Source organism: Ailuropoda melanoleuca, chromosome 14, assembly GCF_002007445.2.
Source record: "Ailuropoda melanoleuca isolate Jingjing chromosome 14, ASM200744v2, whole genome shotgun sequence".
Taxonomy (NCBI): Eukaryota; Metazoa; Chordata; class Mammalia; order Carnivora; family Ursidae; genus Ailuropoda; species Ailuropoda melanoleuca.
In genome coordinates, this window is record NC_048231.1 from 24,096,129 (window position 1) to 24,123,224 (window position 27,096).

General features: G+C 35.8%; 1 long non-coding RNA gene across 1 annotated transcript; it reads right to left on the reverse strand.

The window, feature by feature from the left end:
- Positions 1–938: 938 nt before the first annotated feature.
- Positions 939–26,833, reverse strand: LOC109490231. The gene is made up of 3 exons (XR_002143514.1): positions 26,778–26,833; positions 2,365–2,418; positions 939–1,104 (listed from the first exon to the last, which is right to left on the reverse strand). It is a non-coding gene; the product is annotated as an uncharacterized LOC109490231 (long non-coding RNA).
- Between the last annotated feature and the right edge of the window lie 263 nt (positions 26,834–27,096).

Sequence of the window (27,096 nt, forward strand, 5' to 3'; positions counted from 1 at the left end):
ATATATACACACGTATATATGCTATAGATATTTTCAACACCAAACTATAAATTTCATTATTATCCCCAAAAACACAATGCAAAGATTCATTTTTACCAAGTAGTCTCAGTCTATGGAATTTTTTTCCTTGAAATGTTGCAAATAGCTCTCTAACACCAATTATTCCTTTTCCACTAGAAACCAGTTACATGGGATCATCTGGAAATATTTATTCTTTAATCATGTTTCTCTGTATCCACTGAGAGTCTGTCTTTGTACTTGAAGCTTTAAAAAGCTTTTCCAACCTGTTCATATGGTAGAAACTTCCCATTACCTTTCATTAAAAAAAATAATAATAACCTGCTTACAAAAAGTAAAATACCGTACTGTATATGAATAACCAAACCTTCCCATTGTTGCCTGCCCCATCATATATATATACATTTAGTTGGTTTGAGGACCGAATATGATTTAGATTATGTTTACTCCATAAACCATATTTCTTCTTTTAATTAATTTATGATATCTCTGTATTATAGATTAGTGTTTCAGACCATGGATCTGAAATGAGACAACCGAAAACTTTGTACCCTGACTTGGCTTTACTTGGTTAAGTGAATTAATATTAACTATTAATTTTATTAATTAGTAATAAGCTAAATTCCTTGTCTGTTAAAAACAGAAATAATGAGAGTATCATCTTATGGGATCATTATAAAAATTGAATAATGCATTGCATATAAAGCACTTAACACAGTGTTTTTCACATAGCAGGTGTTTATTAAATGTAAGCTATAATTCTTTTTACAGAAATGTCTGACCTGAGTGCCTTGGCATAATATGCATCTGAATGTGTCACCTTTCAGCTCTCAATGTGCTCTGACATTGAAGAGCTTGAGTGAACTGCTGGAGTTCACATGGAGACTGAAGGTTGTAGATGGACTCTATCATTTTGTTAAATATTTAAGATAATTTTAAAGTATGTCATTACCTGTTATTATGATTTATTACTAATTTTACAAATATAGCTTTGCGAATGCATATTTTACAGTTATATAATGTGTTTTCTCAGTGTGTTCATTCTTCATCACTCTCAGCAAGTAAAGACTTTGCAAACCGCAAACCCTGATCAAAATAAAGAAAGAAATATAAGCTTCCTCAGTGTATTATTTTCTATAGCTTTGCACACTGACAATCATTTGGATTTACACAGCAATATTTTCTGTAATGGAGAGACACAGACTAGAAAATTTTAAAATGATAATAATAATAACATGTGATAACTGTTTAAATTCTTCAAGGTCTTTGATTCTATTCTGTCCATTTACTATAAAGCCAGACATTCTGTCTCCAAATAAAGTAGCATCATAACAGTTTGATTTGGAATATGATGTATTTCAAGAATACTTCCATTTTTGGGGCGCCTGGGTGGCTCAGTGTTAAGCGTCTGCCTTCAGCTCAGGGCGTGATCCCGGCGTTATGGGATCGAGCCCCACATCAGGCTTCCGCTATGAGCCTGCTTCTTCCTCTCCCACTCCCCCTGCTTGTGTTCCCTCTCTCGCTGGCTGTCTCTCTCTGTCAAATAAATAAATAAATAAAATCTTAAAAAAAATACTTCCATTTTAATTACTATCTTCTATTCCTAGAAAATTGTTACAGAAGCTAATGGAGTTTCTAATATCTTATACATCTGCCCTTTTGCCTCATGTTTTGTTTTTCGTTTTTGCTTCCTTTCTGGCAATAGTTAGTGGCTCAGTCGGTAAATCTTTTTTTTTTTTTTTAAAGATTTTATTTATTTATTCGACAGAGATAGAGACAGCCAGCGAGAGAGGGAACACAAGCAGGGAGAGTGGGAGAGGAAGAAGCAGGCTCCTCGTGGAGGAGCCTGATGTGGGGCTCGATCCCAGAACGCCGGGATCACGCCCTGAGCCAAAGGCAGACGCTTAAAGACTGCGCCACCCAGGTGCCCCTCATTCGGTAAATCTTAACCACAAACAGAACTTCAACTACAGCTTTAAATTCTCAGTTCTTGAAGTCAAAGGTTTTGCAGGTTGTTCCAGAAGCTTTGCATTGCAGTGCTCCCCAAGAGGAGTTCAGGAAGAACTCCATAGGAAGAAACAGGACATCTTCCTCATTCAACTTTAAAGATAAAGCCAGCACCAAATTATATTTAGGGGATTGAATAAGGTTCTCAAACCCTTTTCAAACCCATTCACATTGCCTCTTAATTTAAAAGTGTATATTCTTCACCCTGTGTAATAGTATTTCCTAGTATTTGCTCTTAAACTCACACACTCCTACTTCAAATAAAAACCTTAAATTCTTCTAAAAATTTTTATTTTTAAAACTCTGTGAATTCAGTGGACCTAAGGTTCAAGAACTCACCTTCCCCTGATCTATGGTCAGGTTTATCATTACTCTGAGGCTCGATTCCTTCACCTATGAAGAGAAATAATTATATTCTTACAGACTTATTGGGAGTTGTAAAGGAAGAAGTAAATGCCTTATTTAAAAGTACATGTAGAATAACTGTAAATATTATGACAATTATTTTTTCATTAAAATCTCAATAACTTATACTTTCAACTGTCACCTTCACAGATTCTTTATGATTTTATTGTGGAGCATAATTGCCCCCTTCTTACCTACTCCCCTTTGCTTTGCATGTCATTTCATTTTTTTTTATCTTCTGGAAATGCAGAAACCATAACTGTACACACCATTATGGGTGGGTTTGTGTAACCTACCCCTTGACAGCAGGAAAACACTCTGTTTCCAGTGCCCTTCCTGATAATGTCCCATATTTTGTGGCCATACTTACAAAGTCATGGGTAGAGCTGAAATGACTGGGGGAAATTTTGTTATATGTAGTAACAGGGTGATGGGTATTAAGGAGGGCACGTGTTATTATACGCACTGGTTGTCATACATAACTAATGAATCACTGAACACCACATCAAAAACTAATTGATATACTATACAGTGGCTAACTAAACATAATAGAAAATAAACTTATACTTGGAAAAAAAGAACTATTCTTCTAAAAAAATAAAGAACTATTCTTCTAAGAAAAACAAATTTTAAAGAAATAAAAGACATGTCTTGATCCATTCAAGCCACTGTCCTGGGCCAAGTTATGCAATGACAGATTGGAACAACATAGGGGATAATAAAGACTCAGCAGAGGCGAGGCAAATGTTGTAAGTGCGAACTGTGAGCCAAGAATAGGAATCAATACCTCAGAGGCCTTTTTTATGTGCATCTAGTTTAAGTGTTTTATTCTTCACCACTTTACACTGCACTAGCTGACACTAAAACTCATCAGGTGCTTTTCTCCTCACTCACCCAGATACTTAGGATACTCTTATAATCTATTCTTACAAGACTGATTCTGCATTTAAATTGGACAAGGTCAAGTATAAACTCAGAGATTTCATTAGTTTTTCAGCCTACACATAACGTAATTTAAAAGATATTTATTAATACTTATCCTCAGAACTTAAAATTCTCTATACAAATACAGCATTACTGCTATCCTTTACCTAAATAGTCTCCATAAAAAAATCAACAAAAGCTGCCCCATTCATTCCACAAATATTCAATTTTTAAAATTTACCTTGAAGGAAAAGCATTACAGCATACTTTTACAAGTATAAGCAGATGGTATACCCCAATCCATTTTTATCTATGCACAGACACCCCTCCCCCACAACCCTGCAAAGTGGGTTGGGTTAGAGCCTTCTCTTGAGGAAACAATGTGACCTTCTGGGTAATGAGTTAATAAATCATAATTAAAATAGGGTTCACAGAATTTGTTAGATTGCTATGACTGAGAGAAGGCAGTCCCTGGCATCAAGTCTGCATGAGATTGAATCTTGGCTAAGGACTTATCAGATGACTATTTCAGAAAGTCAGGAACATCCTTGATCATTCTCATTGCCACATTAACATTATCAGATATAACACATCTTAAAATATTTCTCCCTTTTTTATTAACTTTCTTTTCTTTTCCTACAAGTTGATTTTTTTTTAAGCCTGGTCTGCTTACTTTTACTACTCTCTTTATTTTTAACAATTTATCTATAACCATTCTCTCAATGATTTCTAAAGTTCGCCTTCCTGTTTGAGTGCATAGAATTTTCCCCATTCTTTAATTTATATAGATTTTTCTCCATTCTTTAATTTGTTGGAAATGTTTAACTTATTCCCTCTTTCATGAACTCTAAGGTTTCTTAAGAATCTTGCGCTCCACTCCTGTCTGCTTTGCTGCATCACTTGAAACCTGCTTCTTTGGCTTCCACTCTGAGATGCTTGCCCTAGCAAGCAGCTGAGGTGGCTGGCCCCTTCCTGCCATGATGGCCCAGTGACAAAGCCACCCTGCCCAGCAAGTTAAGCTATTAAGAAGTGCTTTTACTTGAGCTTGTCAGAGTCCCCCATCAGTTTCTCGAGTGTTGGAGCAAAATGCAGTACATAGGGAAAAACCCAAACAATGTACTATGTGACCACTCTGCCTTAAGTCAATTATTAGTTTTCTTGAGTCTGTAACATTTCTTTGATAGAGCCCTTGATAGTGACAACTTTATAAAGATATTTACATTTTTAAGAATCCTGAAGGAAGATACAGGTGAACTCTGACCTCCATAGCAAAGGGCTATCTTCAGGGTCTTTTGAGACTAGATCTACCCAAATTGAATCAAATTTTAGGTGGATTATGGTCTCCCTATGCATGCTTTATGAAGCACTGGCTTAAATTTGTAGCAAATCTCATCTTACTATTTCCACTTTTTAACACTGTCCCATGATCACTCCCCCACTACATGTATCAGTGAGGGTTTTGCCCTGCACAACTCAAGAGAGCACTGTTGTCATAGAAAAAAAAAATCTGGATACCTTTGCCTTTGGACTTGGCATGACCAGTAAAGCCATTTTCTTCATTTTTTTCATAGGTTGCCCTGATTTACCTCTCCAGCTCCACCTCCTTCCACTTGTCCTCATCCTACACACTATATTCGTGCCACACTAAACTACTTTCTTCTAAATGTGTCATGCTTTATTGTTCCGTGACTTTTCAGTACAGCACAGCTGGAACTGTATGGAAGGCTGCCATCATCTTATCTGCCATTTCCACTTAATTTTAAGTTTGACTTGTCGCCTCTGTGAAGATTTCTCTGTAGAGATTAATAGTCTTTCCTCTCCTGATCATCTTATGCCTAAATCAAATTTACATTTGTCTCAGTGTTTGTCTGTCTCCCCTCTGGACATTAAGGCCTTTGAGAGTGGGCTGTGCTACCTTCATCTCTCCACAGTGTGTGGCATGGATCAGACACAAGGGAATTCTGAAAGGGCTGATAAGGCAAACTCAGGAAGCAGGCTCCATTGTTGGCTCCAGACTCCCCCACTTACACACCATATTACTTAGTCAAATTACTTAACCGCTCTGTGACACACTTTCTTCATAGTAAAATGGAGTTTGTCGTAGTATCTACCATATAGGGTCACTGCAATTAGTAAAAGAGTTAATACATGTAACATGATTAGAATGGTGGTAATAATCAGCACATTCAAAATATCAATTATTAGTAATAATATTGCTATAATTATTACACTTATTTTATTATTACTTCTTTCATAAAATTGCCAAAAGGTAGTTCTTAAAATTTGGGGTACAGAAGAACTATTAAAGATAAGCTTTTAAAAATCAGAGTGGTGGGCTTTAGGGTCCTGGGATTTGCATTCTTACAAATAACTCATTTTTAGACCCACTTCCATCACTGTGATGATTGGGAGTCATAAAATGCCTTGAGTGATCCTAAAATTCTAAATTATCATAATTCTTACGGTGATTAATACACACATGCATATACACACCATTCAGATGAGAAATCCTTTTAGCTGTTCAAATGAAACTTTTTTCCTAGATAATCCTCAGTGTCAGAAGTTTATATTTACCTGAACATGCATTCTCTTTCTTTATCATATTTGGTTATTTTAAAATCTATTTTTGGTGTCCAGCATTTATAACATTAATAGTAACATCTCACATGCTTATTTGAAGCACTTTACAATTTAAATGCACTACTGTACTTGTGTTTGTAGTGGTGTTAAACAGCTTTCATGGATAAATTTAGTCACTCAATTAAGCAGCAACAAAATCAAATTAATTTTTGGAGTGTTGATGATAAAATACATAAGAGAAAGCAATAAAAAATCACTATCTTGCAAGTTTTCTTTCATCATAGGTAAAAAAGTATCCTCCCCAATATGTGCTTTTTAGTTGAAGTTTTGGAAAGTTCTGCCTTCACCTTTATTATATTCAAGGCAAGGCTTGCTTGCTCTAAAATGCTGAACTACCAAGTATGCTTAAAGGAGAGGGGATTTGTAAAGCCAACAATTCTGAACAACTTTGAACAGAATTTCGTAATGATTTCTATTTGGCATATAAAATCCAGTATAAAACTCAGACAAGAGGTGCCTGGGTGACTCAGTCAGTTAAATGTCTGCCTTCAGCTCAGGACATGATCTCAGGGTCCTGGGATGGAGCCCTGGCTCCCTACTCAGAGGGGAGTCTCCTTTTCCCTCTGCCTTTGTCCCCCCCAACTTGTTCTCTCTCTCTCTCAAATAAATAATAATTTCAAAAACTCAGACAAAATATTCTCCCAACAAGATATAGACACTATGACTACAAACCTTTTCAATCAAATACCCATACGTCTGAGTCTGTTATATGCTTATAGGAATAGCCAATAGATAATTAAATAGAAAATATGAGGAAAAGAAAAACATAAGCTCAACATTATGACTTTTAAGATATGTATTTCTGCAATAGGTTGCTTTTGAGCCAAGATAAGAAGCCCACACCATTGTTTCTTCCTTCAGGCCCACTATGGTAGCCATAGTAGAAGTGATGAGATATTAAGAACTATAGGACAAGTTAAAAAAAAAAAATCCTTGTTAGGAAGAGATGGTCCAGACTTAATATTAAGCTACAATTTTCTCTACATTGAATTGAACTTGAAATTATCCATTTAATATCAAGAGACATTCAAATGTCTAAGAGATGTGAAATATAAGACATAATATAAAGATCATTTGTAAGTGGAACAAATTAACTTTCATAAGAGTTGGTTATGTTCTGTTTGGCATCCTATTTTAGATTCTACCTTATTTGGCTTTTGCTCCTAACAGCATCTTTTAAGGACCTATAAAAGTTTTTCTCCTTTTCAATATGTATGTTTTTAGCAACTACTATGTGCTGAGTACTGCTGCAAGTGTTGAGAAAGAGAAAAAGCCGAAGGCCCTGCCCTCTCGGAGTTATATCTCAGTGCTCAAAACACATATTAACATAATGATACTTAAAATATGTCAGATTGCGAAAAACTTTATGAAGGAAACTAATTCAGGGTAATGAGGTGAGGGAATGGTAACAGGCAATGTTTTAGAAAGGGGAGTCTGGCCCACCCAAAGAAATGTCATTTTATTGGAGATAAAAACAAAGTGAAGGAATCCGTCTTGTAACTATTTGTGAGAAGAGCTGAAGCCATGGGACTATGTGGAAGGAGGCAAACAAACAAGCAAGGTGCAAAGGCCTGAAGAGACATGTAGTTTTAAGTTCAAACTTTGGACTTTTCCATTTGCTGCCTCTGGCCACCCTTACTACTTTGAAACTTAGAAACATTAATCATCTTCCAGTTTTACAATTTCTGTCTCAAAGGCCTAAATTTTATCTTACTTTTCCTTTTAATAATTTGCCAAAAATAATTATGAATCACTACATGACTTCTGGTAAAAATTAAAATTATGTAACAAAGTTCCCCTTTGTTCCAGGCCCATTTCATCTCCCATTTGATAAGTAAACACTTCACCTATTTTCCATACTTTGTTACCTATCATTATTTTTTCCTTGCATTTATATCCATACCTGTACATACAATAATATATTTGGAGAGTTTCTCTCTCTCTCTCTGTGTGCGTGTGTGTGTGTGTTTGTTTGCCTTATTTTTTAATATCTAAGATTCTATCTATGTCAGATCCCTGAAGCTATGTATACCCTAGAATTAGTGGTCATTTCTGTTCATAATCAAGTAAGAAAAATAAATCCTACTGCTCAACCCCTATTTTTTCTATCTTGTTTGTTTAAACACTGAATTTACCACACTTGGTTCAAATAGGTACTAAAATTGAATGCCTAATTATATACCAATGAAAAACTTTATTTTGGGCATATATCACCATTGTGATCTCCCTCTGTTCATCTTGCCTTCTGACTCTAGATACTAAATATCTATTAAAATACTTCCCATCAGAAAATATTTGCATGTTGATGATGCTTCATGTGGCATGACCCCATGACTCCACTTGCCACGATTTTCTCTTTTCTAATAACTAGCAAATTCTGCCGTGTATTGGAGTCTCTATCTGCATTATTTCTACAATCAACCCCAAGCAGCCAGTTTTGTTTTATTCTGATGGTTGCAGGCTTGAGAACAACTAAGTAATTTTACATCTTTTGTTTGCTTGGCTCTTTAAACTGCCAAAGGCTTTGAAAACAATTTTAAAATATAGTTATGGTGGTTTTCTCAAAGCATATTTTAACGTTTCTCATAAATAGTTTTTCAGATTGTCCCACCTGAGTAATACAGAGAACCAAAAGAAAGATCATTTTTTAACTTCCATGATGTAAAAGTTTAAGGTTTTAGGAGGCCAAAGGGTTCCAAGGAATTATTTTTCTTCCAGTTTCATGTGCAACTTACAAAAGGCTCCTATGTTATAAATATACTTACAATTTCTTCCCAATACTAATTGAAATACAAAACTTGTACCCACAAGCACCCACAATGACCACAGAACGATGATGAAGTGGCCTATGGTCAGCAGTGATTCATCATGCCTAAAATGTTTGCAATTAAACTTAATGGAGGGGAAATAGGCCTCTCTTTATAAGCAATTGTCCCCTTTCTTTCCCCACTGATTCAACCATGTTATTAAACACAAATAAGAATATATTTTCCCTAAAATTCACAATTTGATTCAAGTATCTGTTAACTCAGGTTAACCCAAATTAACTCAACCGTCCGTTTTCAGCAATATTTAGAGAAATAAAATATAACTGTTATTGATTTAGATTTAAAACCAAAAGATGTTAATATGGAATAGGCTGGAAAAAAACAGAATGAAGGTACAACCCAGCAGAAAGAAAGCTATAATTATCTAAATACACTCTGGCAAAATCAAGTTCCAAATTATCATTATAGACATCATAAAATATAATTGTTTACAGTCTTTAAATAGAAGTGCTGTGATCAAACATTTCCCCTCCTGTACATAGTTTAAAGAATAGGAAATTGAAAGAAAAACAAAACCAATAAAGTAGACTACCCATAAACAATATCAAGAAATTACCAATAAGCTGGCCCTCAAAATTGTTTATCAAGACTTGAGGCTAAAAAGGTCCCATCAAGCCAGAAGATAGACATAAACCACACCACTGCTGCCAGTATCTTCTTTTGCTCTCCTTTGTTTTCACTTACACGTGACATTAAAAGACCACAGAATGTACTAAATTGTATACTTCTTAGATATGCAACGTGAACAAACAAGTTTCCCTTCATACCCAGATCACACAAAAATAAATATTCCCATTGTATTTACTCAAAAGTAAGAACATGAAGAAAGTGTCACTCCTTTGGTCCCATTGTTGGGTTGTCATTGTTACCTTAAATTCTAACAATTTAGAATAAATACTTTCAGAATTTAGAGGAGTCTACATTTATTTTGTAGTAGAATCAACCGTGTCCCCAAAAAAGAATATTTAATCTGAAATTTACTGATTTCTCCGAACAAGGGAAAAAACAAAAACAAACATAGTTTATAAGTTTTCAGTTCATCTTGCAAATATGCAAGAGTAATTTTCTGCAATTGAATTAAGGACTTTAATAATTTAAGTATCCAATGTGATATCTGAAATATTTTAGTCATGAAATTTTAGAGGTTTTGTGGAATTTTAAGTTACATTCTGTTACTTGAGAGCATTATGGTACAGACATCTTAAATATTCAAGATAATAGTTTATAAGGCCAACCTTTCATATAAAAGCAATACAAAGATTCCTCCGGCTGGTAGAAGGAGACAGAATGGATTCTTAGACCTTCTAAGATTACATGTTTGTTCGCTTTTTTTAGATGTCAACCATCTGTTATTTCAACATTAGCTTTCATTGTAGTTGATACACAATGTTTCGTTACTTTCAGGTGTTAAGGTTATATTCATCTTTCCTTTTTCTTTTGCTATTTTGTTATCCTTTTCTAAATATCTTTGTTTCATTTCATTTATTTGTTCAACAAGTATTTGCCCAAGACACATATTTTGCACCTGCACTGTTTAGGAACCTGGATATAAGAAGGAAAATAAGACAAAAGTTTCTTTTACTACATTTTAATGTAAACAAAGGAAATTTATACTGTGGTATGTTAGAGCTGATAAGTGTCAGAAAACTAAATCAAGAGTTGGGACAGGAGGTGCAGAAGGGTGAGTTGGCTGTAATTATAATTAGTGGTCTAAGGACTCTCTTTGCTTCATGGGACCAAAGGATTGGTTAGCCAGCTAAGAGTAACTAAACCTTCTGTGGTCATAGGCCCACATTTGAGCAGATCCATTTCATCTTTAGAAGTACACAGACATGGATATTTATCCCACACAGCTGTTAATTACATGTGGCTTTTCCCATAATTAATTAAATATGGCTCTGACCTTTGTCTTTTCTTTTCTTCATGTTACAATCTTAACAACAAACCAAGCCATTTTTTTTTAATGGATTCTTAATCTCCCCTTGGTACTCTTGGTGGTATTCAATTACATTTTTCAATCTTCTTGTTTTGCTCCTTTTGGTGAGAGACATGTAGCACTAATGTGAATTCGCTATCCAAAAAATTTTCCATTTTCTTATCCAATCTCCTGTAGTTGATGGGTTGTCCCATTTTCCAGTAGAACACATGATTTTACAAAGTATACCTTGTCTACTAAGGGTCATCATAAAGCTTGAACAGAAACAGGTATCATCTCAAACAGCTGTTCTCAATTCTGACTTCATTTTCACATCGCATGGTAACTTCAAAAATATTGATGCCTGGACCCCACATCAAGAGTTTCATTCAATTGTCTGTGTGGGAATAGGTATTCGTTACTTTAAAAATCTCCCTAGATGCTTCCATTTGCAACCAAGGAATATGAAAAACTAGAATGAGCCTTTTGCTCAACATGAACCAGTAAGCCAGGATAATCTGGGAATGTTTTAGAAACACAGAAGAGCGGGCACCATCCAAGACCTATTGAGTTAAAATTTGCATTTTTAACAAGATCCTCAGTGATTTTTATGCATATCAAAGTTTAAAAAGCACTGCTCTAGATATACTCTTCCATTCTGGAGATAAGGTAATTAGGAGTATAGAAAAATAATTTGCCTACAGTTGGTATAGCTAACTAGGAGAAAGCTGGGTTTCACTTTGCCATATATGTTCTTTATCACAAAGGACTGTCAGTTTTGTAAGTGACTGGAACCTTGATGCAAATGGGAAAAAAATCTCTACATGAACTAATTAAGAAGAACGTATATCATTGTTAAATAAGAATTATGAAATATTTTAAAATAAATACCACTTTATATATCAAATTGCTCTCAGGAGAGCAATTAGTACTGATAAATTGATTCTACTCTAAAGAATATACAGAAATTTGCTTGTTTTAAAGATCTTTTACAAACCTTTGGAGATACTTATGCCAATCAAGTTTTCTCAAGTAGACTCCTATATCCTATTTATTTTGCTTCGTTTTGCTTGGTAACTCTTTTCATCAGATATTGAGCAAAGATAAACATTTTTGTAGCTATTAAGTATCATAAATTCCAAGGTAGTGGAGCTGGCTTTAACGGTATTTTACTCTTCTGGGAACTACGTGGCTGACGTTAAAACATTTGTATGCAGTTAGGACATACAGTGTGTTACCAAAACCTTTATTCACCAAAGAAATGCCTGGAAGAATTCTTAGCCTAATCTGTCCCTATCCAGCTCCATTTATTACCAAAAGCAAAGATCTTGGAGCAGGTGGCTTTGTTAATAACAACTTGGCTCTAAAACTTTTCTGTGTACATTTCAGTTCCTTAATGTTTAAGGGGGAATGATGGCTTCAACTCACCCACCACCACAACCAAGTAAACTGTGAAAAATCTATTTTCAGAGTACAGGACTATATATATTTAAGTTAGGTAAATACATTTAAAATGCGATAGTTCTGTCATTTATCATAATTCAAAACTATAATAAAATATCCCATATGAAAGCAAAGTGTTATAATCAGTATTCTTAAATTTTCAGTCATTATTAATTTCAGTAAGCAACTATTTGGGTCCTAATTGAGTGCTGTGAATTGTCATTTTTTTTCCTCCAATGAACCTTGAAAAATAATTGTTCTCTAAGATAGTGTCATTTGTGTCTTACTTGAACTATTAATCACCTTCAATGATTTCAGATGAACTTTCTTTTTAACAGTTACACCTCTGTCAAATTAATTTCACATCAAGCATGTTTCCTTGAAATGATATCTTTCAGCCTTATCCTTGACTATAGGTTTACATGATTATTGTCATAACTTATTCTTCACTTGACCCTCTTTGAGACTTTTTTTTCTCATTTTCACAATCGGGTTAATGTTTTACTGTTTGAATCTAAGAATCCTATTAAACTGTTTCTAAGTCACAGGTTGAAATTGAGATCTAAATTTTATCTAACACTTTAAAAATAAAAATGCATATAAACAGTTTTGATATGCAAGCATGAAAAAATTTCACTCCTTTTCCTCAACAGCAGCCCTTCGTTAACTACAGAAAAGAAGAAAGGGGGGCAGGATCGAGAAATGAAGAGAGAAAAATAGATTTGTGGAAAAAGGGAGAGAGGTAAAGGGTGGGAGCTGGACAGGTAACATTTTTAAATGAGAAAAGTTCTTTAGTTAAAAGTGTACATTAACCAAATATAAATTTCCTTTGATTACTGTGAGTGGGAGAAAGGGGGATGTTTTAAACATCTCTACTTATATATAATGACCCACACAAACTACATTAAAAGAACATTACAGCTGTTTCAGGAAATTCACAGTTCAGGGTGAAATATACCATATGTCCTCGATACCTACACACAACAGGGTGCATTAAGACAGCTATTAGGCTGACTCCCTGTTGTGCCTAGGTACTGGAGGACATATGGTGCCTTTCACCCTTGACTAACGTTTCCTTCCTTTCATTGTTTCCTGCAGCAACTTGAGCGTTTTCTGAATGTTGTTCTTCAGTTGAAGGCAACTGAGTCTTCACCAACAACTATCCCCCACTACAATACAAATATATGCGTAAGCTTCTTTGTGCCCAGAGTGATTTTTCTCTATATAATATACTGTACTGTACTTGGCAATACATACCTGTGACTAATCAATCTGGGAACAAGTTAAACATATAGTGATGCTGATATTTCTATGTGTGGGCTGCAAAACAGAACAAGGTATAATCTCTAAATTAAAGATGGAAACATTATAGATACTGAGAGAAGAAACAAACAAGATGTGGTTAACCAAGAAGGATTAGCAGGAATGAAATACAAGTAATTCACCATTTTCTTCACCACTTGAAACAAAATGCATTTTCTCAAATTCATTCCTAATGTTCAAGAAGCTAATTTCCATGAGCCTGCTGAATCTAACAATATAAGAATCATGTCTCTTTTTTTTTCTCTTTCTCGGGCAAGCAAATACTACACATATACACACTCATGAGTTTTAGCAGGAATGACAACAGGAAAAAACAAACAGTAATATGGAAACAAATCCAAATGCTCTAGTAGTCACTGCTACTTTCTTAAACTATGGATATTTGTCCTTCTTCCCTGTTTCCTGAAACTGTTAGTTTACATGTCTCTCTCAGGGAGTGTGGTCTTATCACAACCTCAAGATTCAATCCATTTTATTTAATTGTGAGCATGAAATGTGATACAGACCAATAAGGTCTTAGGGTTTCTGCAGACACTGCTCCTGGAAAAGGTTCCCTCACTATAAAAAGTAAGTCCAAGAAACCGTTCTCTTGCTGCAACATGTTGCCACGCCTGTGCAATGCCCGGAACCCCTGAATACAGGACAGACATCAAAGCAGAAAGAAGAAAACAAACCAAAAAACAAAACAAAACAAAACACCTCACTTTGACCCTTGCTGACATTGTTGAGGCCCCAATCAAACCAAATCTAGAACTTCCTACTATACGTTCATGTTTACATATTCAAATTAGTTGAAGCATATTGTGATTTTTTTTTCCTTTGAAAGATATACTACAGGATATGAACATATCTTCTGACCATATTTGTTGAAGACCGAGTTTAATATAATGCTCATATAAATGTAAGATTCCCCCCGATAGCCATAGTTTGAAATGTTTATATTTCATACATATTCAGAGTTAGAAATATTGTGTAATTCTACTTGGTTTCTTGGTATGTGAGGCTTCTTTTTGTTCACTTCTTTTACTCACAATTGGGAGATTTATATGAAGAAATAAGACATAAGCCTTAATCTTTTTAAATAACATTTTAAGAAAGTACATTTATCAGATTTTTAACCACTTGACTTTCAGAAATATTGCAAAACTACCATCAATCATATTCATTTTGGTTGGTCAAAAGGAGAAGAAAACTAAAACATTTCATCTTTCTTCCCTCGCTTACTTACCCAATGATCTAGTCCTAACGCATTTTCCTCTCACCAAATCCCTAATGAAATAGTACTAAATCGGGACACCTGGGTGGCTCAGTCGGTAAGTGTCTGCCTTTAGCTCAGGTCATGATCCCAGGGTTCTGGGATCAAGCCCCACATTGGGCTCCTTGCTCAGCGGGGAGCCTGCTTCTCCCTTCAAGCTATGGCTCTACCTGCTGCTCCCCCTGCTTGTGCTCTCTCTATTTCTCTGACAGATAAATAAAATCTTAAAAAAAAAGAAAAAGAGTACTAAATCGAGAAAGTATAGAAAAAAGGGAAAAGGATAAAAAAGGGAAAGGTGGCATGAAAAGAAATTGAAGAATAAGGAAAGAGACCAATGGGAGAGGTGAGAAAAGGCAGTACATGTCTTCAGGGAGACATAACTAACTGCAGGGCCACTGCATGCTGTGGATAACCTGTGCATGGTCACCCAGAAAGAAGTCCCAGGGATACTGAAAGAGAGCGAAGAATATGTGCCCAGTGCATTTTAAGGGGAGCCCCGGTGGGGATGAAACACAAGGCAGCTTATAGCAGAAGGCATGACACTTGGAGGAAAAGGCATGAGTTGAAGTCAAAGTGCTGCTATTTTTTCTCAATGTGCCTGTGGTCTTGGCCAATTGACCTAACCTAACCTTCAACTGCTTATGAAGAATCCTACTTAGGAAGAAGCATACTCAAAGCAGAGCACTGTGGGAAGATAAAACAAGATCACCCACTCGAAACACATATTGAAATGCATAATTCACATGTTCAGCACACCCTCCAATCTTCTGTCTCAGCAGCCCTGAGACTCACCATTTCCTGGGAGCTGGTGAAGGTTTCCAGCTGGGCTATAAAGACTCTTGCCAGGATTGGCCCTGAGTATTTGCTGAGAGAAACTTAAAATGAAAATATCCTAAGTTTATTTAACTATCTTAACTTTCCAAAATATGTATTTTTTCCATGTCATATATGACTTATTCCTAAACAATCAGGAGTCCTCTAAACCAGATATGCACCACCCCCCTCTTCAAATCAGAGCCCAGTCATGAGAAACCAGGATCCTATTTAAAGCAATCTACATATTGACTGAGAATTAGAGCCCTATCAGCTAATTCTCAGGCCAGAAAAGATTCAATACATATTTTCAACTGGGCAGAGGGAGGTATATTTGAGTCACGGGCATAGAAATATATCAACCTCACTTTTGCCAAATTATCCATTCAATAGCTGTCAAGTTTCATTACTGTCATTCACATGAGGTGATTAGACGCAGGTGAGCACTATATCTCCTCTTCCCAAAGCCTCATAATCAAATGGTACATGAGACTAGGCTAACACCTGAGTAAGAAAAAGAGAAAGGAAAAGAAAAAGAATGAGAAAAACCCAAATCTCAGAGGTTAAAATAACAAAGGCTTATGTCCCTTGGAGGTCGTCTAAGGGCTCTGACCTTGTGCTTGTACTTCTCACTTGGAGACTTACACCGACAACAACTAAAAGGGGCATTGCCAGAAGCCATGGCAGAGAGCAAAGGGAAAGAGTCCTAGAAGGTCTGTAGCAGCAACTGAATGCTCAGTCAAGAAGGGACCCTCACAACTTACTCCCCAGGAACATCAGGATGAAAAGCCCCATCCAAGATGAAAAGCCTGAAGCATTCAGTGCAAAACAGTAGTGATTGCCTCCATATTTCACAATGAAATCAAGTCTTAGAAAATTTTGCCAAATATGCAAACATTTATTAGGAATCAGACACGAAATAAGTCATATGATAATATTTTTATGTTTCTTTCTTTTTTTTTTTTTTGGTAATTCAGTCAGTCCTACAGTCAGGTCAGAAAACACTCCTGCGTGAAGTAGGGAGGACACAGAACCAACGAATCGCTAGCCCTGATCTACCAGTATTTACACGCTGAGCTAGCTGGATTATCTAAGTGGTGTGACCCAAATAATTATGGTGGCAGAGCCAATGACATACCTTAAACATTATTCATTTCATCCATTAAAAAGTTATTTCTAGAAAACCATATACTGATTACAAAAGTTTTTATTGTAGATTTCTGTAAGAATCTTTGAAAAACAATAGCATCCTCTGGCAGAGGACTGCACATATCGAACGCAGATTGAGTTCTTTTGCTGCAAAACAAGTCACCTTAAAACTCAGTAGCGGACAACCACAAACTACTATTTGTTATGCATCTACAGAGTTCAGCTCATCTCAGGTGAGTTCTTCATTTATCTGTGGGTTGGCTCTGCTCCACAGTTCTCATTCTCCAAGAATAATATGCTGTCAGGAATGTCCTTCTCTGGCTATGGCAGAAGCGCAAAAACTCAATAAGAAACATGCAAGATGTCTTGAAACCTAGGCTAAGAATAGGACACTGTTACTTACCTCCTTCCCTGGACCAAAAGCAAGTCACATGGCTAAGGCCAGAGTCAAAAGGTGAGGAGGTTGTCATGGTGGGAGGTTATTACAAAGTCACACTTCAAGCCATGGATATGAGCATGGGTGCAGAATCATTAAGTCATTACTGCAATCTAACACATGTCCCTACCAAACAGATCAATTTTAACTCACGTGAGTATACATCATTTTGTTTTCATACTAGTTTTTAAGTTTCAAAATTCCTACTGCCTCCAATGGATTCTGATATGTGCAGAACACCACCAGCATGACTCCTAGCCAGGGTTTCTGACAATTACTGCTTTAGTAAAAACCAGGAGTTTCTGATAGTTCTAAAAAGTGTTCCAGCAGAACAAAGAAAAGGAATTAGACTATCCTTCAAGCAACTTGAAGCAGAGTAAGGATTCAAGATAAAGGACTTAATTCTACAGCTATTTTGAGTTAAGATCAAAGACAGTCAATCCTCAGAATGTGAAACAAAAAGTGATATGCCTTTTTGTCCCTTTCATGTATAAAATTATACAGATGACTCACATTTGTTTGACCATACACCTGCAGTTCTTGCTTTGCAGAGACGAGGTTAATAGAAAAAAAAAAAAAGGTTCTCTGTGAGATGTTTAAAAATCAGTGAGCTGGAATGATGCTATGAAGTACATAAATTTCAGAAAGAATAAAAAGAATCTAAACAGAATTTTAACTTTGTCTGATATCTGGTCAAATTGTCATCATAAAAGCCTGCTGGTGGGGAGAGGGTTATGGGGAGTGACAAGGTGCTAAGTTCTCTTGAGCACTGAGTCTCAGAATAAACTAGAATAATGCATGTGGTTATCCTGAAAACTGTAACATATATCATCATTTTCTCTGAATTTTATTAAGCAATTTTAAAGTTTACCGGCAGCAGATAAAAGCTGATATCACAACCTGGTCCATGTTGGTTTCTGCCAGGCAAAGGAGATCTAACAGTGATTTTGTACAGGAAGCATATGCCCTCTTAATTACACAAAGCATTAAGTTACTTACAGAAGAATCGGGAACCATATGGCCCATTAGAATCAGAAGTCAGAAGGTAATGGAGAATAGGATTTCTGTGCTTTCTAACTAAACGGAGATGCCATGCAAGAAGCAGTTCTTTCACAAACTAGGAACCAGTGCAGAATTTCATCTTTTCATTTGGCTCATTCAAAGGCTCTCTACATTATTCTAAGAATGGCTATGGGAGTGCAACACCCACCTTGATTGTTTTGACCTAATTTGTCACATCTCTGGAACAGCACTTACTAGATTGCATCCTGACATCACTGTTTACTTACTCACAGAAGCCTGGGCTCTTCTAGGTCAAGGGCTCCAGCTTATGCAGCTGGGTGTATCTATCCTTACTCTTGGCAAATTCTTACTTAAGGCTGAGCTGTCTCCAATATCTCTAAGATTGGAGGCAGCTTATCCCAAAACTAACATAATATTCCTATACAGAAAGTTGGCATTTTGTAAAAAGAAAGAAAATTACGAATATCATTTGCTTCCTATATATAGTGGATCCTGATGATGAAAGAAATTGACCAAAAAGCATATGCTGCTTTAGAAGGTAAAAATGGATCAAGTAGCTTTATTTTGAACTTGGTATCTGTACCAAGGTTGATTTTTAAGACCTATTTTTCAGACAAGATTGAGCGCGTTCAGGGTGGTATGGCCATAGACCCTATTTTTCAAAAAAGACTTTAATAAGTCATTTTGATTTCTAAGTCACAAGAAACCTATATTTACAGCACATTCTTAATTGTGTAACGTTGGAACAAGTTTTGACCCAGATTTTACAGTATCTGTGTAGTTATGGTCCTTGTGAAGACGCAGACACAAGAAAGAAGGTAAGCTTTGATTTTGACCCCAAGTTTGTGGTGGAAAGGTAAAAAAGGTAAACATGCCGGCCTTCTATTTTGCTTTGCAAAGCATTTCAGAATGGGGAACAAGGTATGCGGAGCAAAATCACCCTCTTCTCCATCACATAAAAACACTTTACTTCATTCTTCAACAGCATTTCATTAAGTTCAAAGAAAAAAGAAAAGCACTGTTTAGTGTTATCTTATTTACAGTGTTTCTTACAAAAATCAAATTTGTTCCAGTCCTGAAACATCAGAATGACATTTTTAAACAAAGGAAAGGACTGAAATGAGTGCTACTAATCTTTTCAACAAATAAAAACAAAAATAATTTAAAATTGCCATTTTTCAAAGTTGTGAGATTAAGTAGTCTTTTTCAATGTCAAAACTATACCATGGGCTATCTCACATAAAGCAATCATAATGTAAATACATGTTAAATAAAAAATGGATGATGGTAAAAACATACTAAAATCAACAATTCTTTAAAATAAATCCACAATTGTATTAACTACCATATCATGAAAATGCATGTTTATACATCTGCAAAAATAGCATATGTGTTTGAGTGTGCGTGTACGATGTGAGGACAAGCAGACAATTCTTCATACGCATATAATTTTGGAAGCAGTTTATAATAATTTTGATGCCTGTTGTCTCTCCGGTCTCCACATGTTAAAATTCAGAGAAAGGAATATGTGTAAGAAAGTAGTAGTACAAAGATACCATTTCATTCAAATGTGGGAATTTACTGATTACATTTTATTGGCTTTTGCCAAATGTCATCATAACACCTAGCGGTTCCATTCACAAGGTTTGGCTTTATGAAAAGAGTCTCTTCCTGAAATGCATTCCCAGGTTCACTGCTACACTAACCATGGCCAAGCAAGGCCAGAGGTCTCAGGGTGCAACCGTCTGTGTTACAATCAATATTTTCTGGAGAATAAAAATATCAAAAGGCAGTATAAATCCATGGTAACTTTACATGTTGTCCCCATACTACATTAAGTCTCAAGGAGCATAAAATTAGGGAAGAAGGTGACGAATTACAAATATGTGCAAAAGGTTTCCCCAAATGCAAGGAAATAAGCACATTATTTACAACTAGCATTGTTAAAGTGGAAAATTTATTTCTCAGTTTTATTTATTTTATTCTCAAATTTACTTTGTCAATTCTGAAAAGAAATGGCCTTCAAAATTTAAATAATTAAAAGACAAAAATAAAACCAAAGCAGCACAGAGCTGGAAGGTTCTATTGTCTATACCATAATAACATCTTGGAGATGTCATTAATAAAAATTTATGTCGTACAAAGGTCTCCATAATGTGTTTTGAGCCCTATGTTACATTTCTGCTAAAATTATACACCATAGCCTACATTTTACCTATACTGAACTACAAGCAGGTATCACAATTAGTGTCCTTATCCCCATCTTTACGACTGCTGTGCCTGGAATTTTCTTGGTACCTTCCTACTCATACTTCAATCTCAGATCAAATGACTCCATTTTCTGAACCCCATCCAGGCTTTTTCGGGCATTAGTTGCTGCCGCTCGCCACACAATACCACACGCCCCTCTGCTGTACTTCCTATGACATGTAAAAGTCAGACGTTCACTCTTATCACTAGGTTGTAAGCCTCTCAATATAAACACTTCATTAATCTTTGCATTTCCAATACCTAACACGTAATAGGCCCTATAGAATAGAGCCTCATTAAGTAACATGTATATGTTTACCACCAAACCAGCCAATTTATCACAGACGGAAAGTATATATCAAAGATATCAATGTTGGCAAATATCATACTATTTTTAACACATTAAATCAAAAAAGTGTAGAAAATTTTCAAGCCCTCTATTTTAATACAAAACAGTATTTTTCATAGGTAAATACATATTCAAATTTGCATAAAAGCAATATAATCAGCCTATTCTATAATGTCTTTATAAGATCATTATAATATACTGATATCCATATTTATCTTTCTAATGGGAAGTGCTAGCTTTACTCATCCTATAAACCCCCCAAGCGTATAGTCAGTGCCAGAGAACTTTGTGTCACAACAAACTAACTCAGCAATCTACAAAAATAAACACCAATAAATGCTTAATTGTACTGATTTTGATGATAAGCAAACTGACAGGTATTCTCATAATGTAAACAATTACATGTTGTCCTCTTGTTTGGATGCCTTTGTATTCTCTAGTCCACTTAATCACCATAGATTAACTGCGCCTTTTGTCTCAATTCTTTTCCTAGTCCACTGCCTGAGAATATTTTACTTATATTTGAAGAGTCAACCTACCCCTTCTCAAGCAAATTGTCTCTTTCCAACATTAACCCAAAATAAGTTAAATACTTCCAACCCTGTGTTCCCACTGGACTTAATAATATGTACAACACACTGGAATACAATGGTCATCTCAAAATACTACTCCTTTCCTTGAAAAAAGCCATGTGGTCTTCATTTGTATATCCTCAGAGACTCACATAGTACTCTGCCCATTGCAGATTCTCAATAAATGTGGGTTTAATGAACTAATGAATCAATGATGTTAAAGACATCAGCATGGTAGGGCTGTTTCAGTAATATCCTATGACTGTCTAAGCAGAAAATTCTAAGCAAAATCAAATGTACAATGCTGCTTCCAAAATACTGTTTAATCACTGCACACCACCTGAGTCTTAAGCAGGAGCTGAAGTCTCGTGAATACTGTAGAAACTCAACAAGTAATAAAAAATGATAAAAAGGCTATTTTACTAAACTGACTATATATTCTACACCTTGATCTTTTTGAGAAAAACACATTCACATCAAAGTAAGTATCATTGACATAATTAAAATTCAAAGATCAAAAATATGTTCATGGTTATTATAGCATACATTATTAGGATATAAAGAGGATATAAATACTCTTGCTTGCATGATATCCTATAGAAATTGGGAAGAAAGTTCACATTTGCATATCAATGTGAGTCACCAAAAGGAACAGTTATGGAACGAAATCTTTACCTATCATAAGAGGAAAAAGGAAAATTCTTTGAAGCCATATTGTTTAGTAGAAGTCAAGAAATGGTTGAATAAAAATGGCATGCAGGATCTTCTCAAATACACTTATTGTAAAAAAAAAAAAAAAAATCTTCAAATGTGGCCCAATTGCCACCTTATCTTTAATCAACTTGGAACACAGCTCATAACAGAAGTTGAAAGAAAATCTTTTGCACTGGCTTATATTGCAGGTCTCAAACTCGTGGCCAGCACAAGATAGGACTTAAGAACATACATATTTTTGTTGTGATACAAGGAACAGCCTTTTACAGAGTCCTGAAACAAGGAAAATGACAACAGACAATAAAAACAGCCAAATACCTATTGTCTTGCAAAGTGCTGCTTCATCTGTCTCTCCAGGACATGAATTTGTGTTTGGGACCACTGGCTTAAACAGAACTTCTGTTTCCCCCACATTGCTCTGTGTGACAACCCCCTCCCCCTTGCTACAAACAACATGGTCAATTCCATGGAAGAAAACTAGACGGCTTCTATTTTGTTCACAGAGATATATTTGACGTTTGGCACCATATCTACCCTACAGTAAACACCCAAAAATGGCCACCGAATGAATTAGCAAATAAACTGAATGAATGAATAAATATCATGTTATATGATAAAAATCCCTGGGGAAAATGAAATAGTTAGTAGAACACTAGTTAGAAACCTATTTTATATATGGGACTTTTGGAAAATGTTACAAAACAACCATTTCTTCCCATAATGTACTGTATTTACATGTATGTGTTATACCTATACCCCATTCTCCTTCTGACAGGTAAGGAACTGTGGTATGAAAGCTGAAGGAGAACAAGGTGAGAGAACAGATTAAAACAAAGAAGAACAAGATCACTGATCACAATTTAACAGTGAACAAACAAAACAGAAACCAACTTAAAAATGGTTAATATTCATTTTTGATGAGGGAGCAGAAGGCAAGCTGAAGACAAAGCAGAAGCTGACACCCTGCAAACCCTCCCCCNCCCCCCCCCCCCATGGGAAGTATGCAACATTCTTCAGGCACTCCTGGCTGCCCTAAAGGACAGAGAAACAGTCCTTACTACCTATAGCCCATTGACAAGTCCTTGAAACAGGCAGGGTGACATTCCTCTAGGAATTCAGCTGCCTGGATGTTAATACTTTGCTAAGGGCAAAAGCAGTCCTANTGTCATTCAGGTGGCTCATGCTCATTAATGCGTGGCCATATTCAAATGAACTCCATTATTTTGCTAAGAAACAGGAAGGAAACACTTCTCATTTCTGTTTTATCAATATAAGCTTTGGCAACTTAAGTAAAACTCTAAAAGCACTTCAGTATATATTTTCCCTGGTGGTCTTGAAGTTATATATTAAGCAAACTATTCTTTACATTTTTCTCCACATTTCCTTGTTTATGTAAACCAGGTAAAATAGGATTTGACTATATTCTACCTCAATTCTAAACAGAATGTGTTCAAATGAATGAATAAATTTTTCAGGGTTCAGATTCTGAGAAAGAAAATTGGTTTGTTGACTTGATTGTAGAAGAATTACTTAGCAACATTTATTCAATCCATCTTTAATAGTTTAGTTAAAAGCATAGTTTTGAAACATATATATTTTATTCTGCTTACATCTCACGATTGGAACAAGAAACAGACTCTGCAGCAAACACAGATAATTCCAAACTAGGAATTGTTTGCTCTTTTCTGTGTTTACAAATGCTTTGTTGGCAAATGTTGAACTTTTTACCATAACATTCCTGAATAATGCAGTGGCAAGATCCTATTTGAACTGTTTATCTCTGTTAAACTTTGCATTTTTCTCCTCATCCATTACAACCAGAAAGCCAACTTCTTAGTACTCTCTTGCCATAGAATTTTCTTTAGGAAAACAGCAGAAACTACTTATACTTTGGGTTTGTTTTTTGTTTTACATTTTTTCCCCCTAAATTCACTGAAAAGAGTAAGCCATTGTCTCAGGAGAGGTTAACAGAAAGAAATGCTTTTAGAAATAGGACAAAAAGAAGATTTCCTCCTGGTATAGGCAGAGTACAGGATGCCTGGTGGTCTAAACTGGGTAGATATGTTCCCAAGTTCTACAACCCCTGGTCACAGGGAGCTTTCCAAAGCCTCAGAGAAGAGTGGCTTCATTGTGCTAATCCCAGGCCTTGAGCTCCCAGCTTTGTTCAAGTATCACCAAGAATGGCACAGAAATTTCAAAACTAATGAACATGGGGAGAAAAATGTGTTGAAACACTCTCAGTGCAAACATCATATCATCAAGTTAAAGGTAAAGTAAAAGATGGTTAAGTCTTAATTAATATATCATAGTTTAAATTTCTTAAGAAAACTTAATACTACAGATTTTGGCTATCTAACTTCAGTGAAGTATTATTTTTATGTAATTATGCAGATTGGGCCCATATAATACTATATTGGAAGAGAGTTTGTATATGTATGTTTCTTTAGACAAGAAGCATCCTGACCAGATTAGGGACTATGTATATACAGAATAACCAATACAGATAATTTACCTTACTACCCATATTGATCAAAATAAATGAAGTCACCTGACCTTGAATCCACATGGCCCACAGACAAAAGACATCATAAAACTCAGCTAATTAGTGAACATGAAAACTAAGTAGGTCAAATATGACCCAAATATGATTTGCATGAATGTCTATTTTTCCTATGTTTTGATTTTGGAAAATTCTAAATCTTAAATTAATGATACTAACTGACCTACCCCTTATACCTCTGAACACTTTGAGTTTTTTAAAGGTATGTAATGTTTCCTCTACATATATTTTGAGACAGATCAAGTTTTTATGTAAGTCTCATAGTAGTTACTAATCAATACACACTGAAAGAATAAATAATACACTGGTAAAAAATTATCATTTTAAAATATTCAAATACTTCTGAAATACTTAGAGAAAAATATGAAAACTTCCCTTTATTCTCCTTAGATGAAAGCACTGTTGACTTAGTGTTCTTTATAGTCATTCCCATGCTTTTGCATAAACGTGTATATGTTCATGTACACAAATTTTTACCTAAATGAGCTCCAACTACAGATTTTTCTATACCTTGTTGTTATGGGTTGCATTGTATCCCCAGAAAGAAATGCTAAAGTCCTAACCTCCAGTGGCTGTGAATGTGAGTTTATGCAGAAATAGGGTCGCTGTAAATGTAATCAAGTTAAAAATGAGGTCATTAAGGTGAGCATTAATTCAGTGTGAGCGGTGAAGAAGCAAAGATACAGAGACACACAGAGAGAATGCCACATGATGACAGAGGCAAGCCAGAAAATGCCAGGGATTGCTGGTGCTACCAGAAGCTAGGGAAAGACAAGGAAGGATCCTCCCCTCGAGGCTTTGGAGGAAGTATGGCCCTGACAATATATTGATTTTGGACTTCTAGCCTTTAAAACTGTGAGAAAATAAATTTCTGTTGTGACAATCCTAGGAAACTTGTTTTTCATAAATAATAATATGTGGACATCACTTCTAGTTATCATAACAGTGTATATAATTCCCTATTTTTTGTACAATTATACTTACTGCAACACATTTTTAACACAGGTTTTTTTTGTTTGTTTGTTTGTTTTTGTTTCTTCTTTACTCAAAGCTAGTGAATGGCCAGCACTTTTTAAGGTTTCTTTGTGAACATGTTTCACAATTTAGAGAAAGCGTGTTTTGCCTACAGTGAATGTACTTGAACATTAAACTTTGCAAACATGCATTAAAACTCCAAATTCCCATAAATGTAAACATAGCCCAAACATGTGCTCCCAGACGTTCATTTCAATAATGTTGTGAACTTACTTACACTACTTGGATTTATTTTCCCCTTGAAATTTAAAACATTAGATCGGCCTATTGCTAGTAGGTTATTTGTGGATAGAAATAATTCTTTCTCTCTCTTCACTTATCTTTCTGTTAAAATGTAGTGTACAGGCTAAAATGTTAGCCACTGAATTTCCACAAACTGAACACGGCTATATGATGAGAACACTGATGAAGAACGGGCACATTATCAGTACTCCTGGAACTATTCTCTTCTTTCTCTTCAGTCATTACCAACACCTGCCCCAAATTGGGGGTTTTTATCTTTATAAACCAAAACTGTTTGGCAAGTAACTCTTATTTATTTTTTTTTAAATGCATTTATTTATTTGAAAGAGAGGGAGAGATTTGGCAGGAAAGTGTGGGGGGGAGGGGCAGAGGAGGTGAGAGAAAGAACCCTTAAGCAGACTCCCTGCTGAGCACAGAGCCCAACCTGGACCTTGATCCCAGGACCCTGAGATCATGATCTGAGCCTAAATCATAAGTCAGCATTTAATAGACTGAGCCACACAGACGCCCAATTTAGTCTCATTTCAACCTCAATATTTCTAAGTGTTCTAACCAATAATCCACCAACCCTACAGGACCCTGCTAAATTCTCCTGCTCATTTCCTGCCATTTGCCACCTCCCACTCTGTACTCCAGCTGTAGAAAACCACTACCACCTCAGAAACCCACTTTGTTTCTTCCTGCCCCCAATCATTGCTTTTGTCATTCTTTGTTTCTTAAACACCCTTCCCTACCCTATTGTCTTTCTCCCCAGGCTGGCTTGTAAAGCATCACTTCCTCCAGACCCCTTCCTATTCCTTTTCCAGTGCCATATCAGGGTCCCCTTCTAAGTCCTTCACGAGCATGTTTTTCTTTATCAGCATTGTAGCACTCACCACGTTTGCAGAAAGTTGCCTGGATTCTTCTGTTGACTGCTCCCTCCCACAAAAAGACCACCAGGATGACCTGTTGACCAGGCAATGCCAAAGTTAGTGTATTGCAATAAGGGAGAGCACACCTTCAGCGCCTTAAATAATGTCTCAGAAGGAAGAGGTCAGGAAGAGGTATTTATGAGGTTTTGGAATCTGGATACAAGTAGTTTAAGGTCTACCTTTCAAGTCTGGGGACCGATTGGGATGGAGCAAGGTTTGTGATATAATAGTCTGTGATTGGTGGACATGGAGAAGTGAGGATCTTGTCACAGCCTTAAAAAGT